General features: G+C 45.0%; 2 pseudogenes; both read right to left on the bottom strand.

The window, feature by feature from the left end:
- Window positions 1–887: 887 nt before the first annotated feature.
- LOC108298502 lies at window positions 888–2111 on the bottom strand (annotated as a pseudogene).
- A 24-nt stretch (window positions 2112–2135) lies between these two features.
- The window catches only part of LOC119469900, a 3386-nt pseudogene continuing 2390 nt past the window's right edge, over window positions 2136–3131 (bottom strand).

The raw sequence follows: 3131 nt of genomic DNA, 5'->3' as shown, positions 1-3131 counted from the left end.
GGTGAGCTGAGATTGTGCCATTGCACTCCAGCCTGGGTGACAAGAGCAAAACTCTGTCTCAAAACAAAACAAAACAAACAAAGAAACAGAGAACAGGAGGGTAGGTTCGCTTTTTGGATTCTGAGTATCTGCTGTGCAGGGGCAGGTGGGAAGAGAAGGGAGGGTGGAGGGGCAGGTGCTGTGTGGTGCGCCTCCTAGTGCAGGGGTCAGGGTGGATGTTGGTGAACAACTGATCTGTGCAGAGAGGGAAGTAGAGAATAATGCACTCACCTGTTTACAGTGTTCACATTCCTCAGGGAATTCACTTAAATATCCTAGAGTTTGCCGTAATCCAAAGGTATAGCTTTAAAAAAAAAAAACACATGTCATTTATTTATTCATTCAACCTACCTTCCATGCAGCCACACATGCTGAAGCATTGTTGGAATGGAAACACAAGACTTAATAAGGCCACCACCTCAATAATATCCAACAAAATATGATGCAATGCTTGTAATTCCAGCTACTCAGGAGGCTGAAGCCGGAGAATCACTTGAACTTGGGAGGCAGACATTGCAATGACCTGAGATTGAACCATTGTACTCCACCCTGAGTGACAGAGCAACACCCTGTCTCAAAATAATAATAACAATGATGGGAGCTATAGACATTAGGCCTTCAGGTGGACAGTGACCACTTGTAAGGCACAGTGGTACCATCAATGGCCAGGGAATAGACCGTATAATGACACCATGCTCTTCAGCTACATAGAATTTTACTGTGCATTTTTTTCTTAAAATCATAGCTTCAGGCCACTACATTAACAAATTCTCCAAACAAAATTAATTTTGTTTTAGATGGAGTCTCGCTCTGTTGCCCAGGCTGAAGTGCAATGTCCCAAACTCAGCTCACTGCAACCTCCACCTCCTTTGTTTTACATGTCTGTAAAAGCTAACACACGCTTCTGCTGCAGTGGACAGAGCAAAGCAGAGCAGCCCCTTCCACACAAGTGTCTTTGGTGGAGAATGCTGGTGGGGCCACAGTGTTCCCTTTCCTCTGTCATGCATTTTCCTGCTCTGTGGAGAGGGGTGAGGACCTCAATGGGGAGAGGATAAATCCTATTTTGTTCAGATGATGTGGCCCTCTTTGGACTTTATCCTGCAAATCCAAGCTCTGTCTGTGAGTCTGTATGCTGTGTGCACCTTCAGAAGGAATCCCTATGAAATGCTTCAGTTCTGGGCTCCCAGTCTCCCTTATAACCATGGCAAATGGAACCATCCACTTGACACAGTTCTCTCTGTCACACCACTAATGCTCTGAAACCTTTTGTGTCAATTCAAGTGAAGAGAAATACAAGGCAGAAGCAGTGAGTACATCCTAAGAAAATTCTGAGCAGTCAACATCCAGCACACAGAGATCTGAAAGCTCCACAATCTGTAAACATTTGCTGGGGAGGCTGTGGCAACAGCACTTTGTGGAAGTCATTTAGAGATGCCACCTGCATGTATACATTCAGCCAGGACACAGTGGCCAGGGGACTTAAACACCACTCAGGGGCCTTCATACTCGTTCACTCCACAGTAAGAATGTTATCTCCTGAAAAAATCCCAAGGTTGCACACTGGTGCAATTGTGAAGAACAGATTTCCTCAAGTTTGGCTGTCATAAATAAAGATAAAATCTCAGTAATATGTAAAAGTGATTTTACAACATTCTGTGCTGCCATATATTGATCAAAGCAATCCTGTGCCAAGTAAACTATTTCCCTGTGAAGTCTGTAGACCTCATGCACCTCCATTACCTCCAGAAGAGGCTACAGAAGAGGGTGCCACTGCATAAAGTGTTCATTCCATAAGTATGACTTTTGCTTGTTTAACATGATTTTCTAGACCTCTTCTCTGTTTGCCCAGATCTGTGTAGGCAGTGATGAGGTTCTGGATCACATGAAACACTGAGGCTTGTCTGGCCATGGTGGCTCACTCCTGTAATCCCAGCACTTTGNGCCACGCTGGTGATCTGTGGAGCTCCTCCGCCTGGGAATTTCCTAGTCTGTGGGCAATAAAAATGCAGCGTCCACTCACCCTCTGTGCTTTCATTGGGGGCTGCAATCCTGAGCTGTTCCTAAACTGCCATCTTGGATCCTCCTCCTTGAAACACTCAAGAAATCCTATTTTGTTCAGACGATGTGGCTCTCTTTGGGCTTTTTCCGGCAAATCCAAGCTGTGTCTGTGGGTCTGTATGCTGTGTGTATCTTCAGCAGGAACCCATGTGAAGTGGGTCAGTTTTCAGCTCCCAGTCTTCCTCATAAGCATGGCAAATGGAACCATCCACTTGACACAGTTCTCTCTGTCACACCACTGATGCTCTTAAACATTTTGTGTCAATTAAAGTGAAGAGAAATACAGGGCAGAAGCTGTGAGTACATCCTAAGAAAATTCTAAGCAGTCAACAGCCAGCACACAGAGATCTGAAAGCTCCACAATCTGTAAACATTTGCTGGGGAGGCTGTGGCAACAGCACTTTGTGTAAGTCATTTAGAGATGCCACCTGCATGTATACATTCAGCCAGGACACAGTGGCCAGGGGACTTAAACACCACTCAGGGGCCTTCATACTCATTCATTCCACAGTAACAATGTTATCTCCTGAGCAAGTCCCAAGCAACTGTGAAAAACAGATTTCCTCAAGTTTAGCTGCAATAAATAAAGATAAAATCCCAATAATCTGTAAAAGTGTTTTTATAACATTCTGTGCTTTCATGTGTTGATCAAACCAATCTTGTGCAAAGTAAACTATCTCCCTGTGAAGTCTGTAGACCTCACATGCCTCCATTAGCCAATCCAGAAGAGGCTGCAGAAGAGGGTGCCACGGCATAGAGGGCTTATCCCATAATATGACTTTTGCTTGTTCAACATGATTTTCCAGACTGTTCTCTGTTTGCCCATGTCTGTATAGGCAGTGGTGAGGCTCGGCATCACATGAAATGCTGTGACATACGCACAGAATTTGGGTAGGCCAGCCCATTATCTCTTTGTCGATGTGGGGATCAAGCATCAGGGGTTTGCACAGACTGCATTACTATCCCAAGGCTGAACTGTCCCAAGGCTGAATGCCACCCTGGCTTCTCAGAGTCCTGTCAATATTGGCAATTTG

This window comes from Cebus imitator, unplaced genomic scaffold (assembly GCF_001604975.1).
Source record: "Cebus imitator isolate Cc_AM_T3 unplaced genomic scaffold, Cebus_imitator-1.0 Scaffold977, whole genome shotgun sequence".
NCBI classification, from domain to species: Eukaryota; Metazoa; Chordata; class Mammalia; order Primates; family Cebidae; genus Cebus; species Cebus imitator.
The sequence above is the reverse complement of the archived record's forward strand: the minus strand, read 5'-3'. Positions and strand labels throughout refer to the sequence as shown.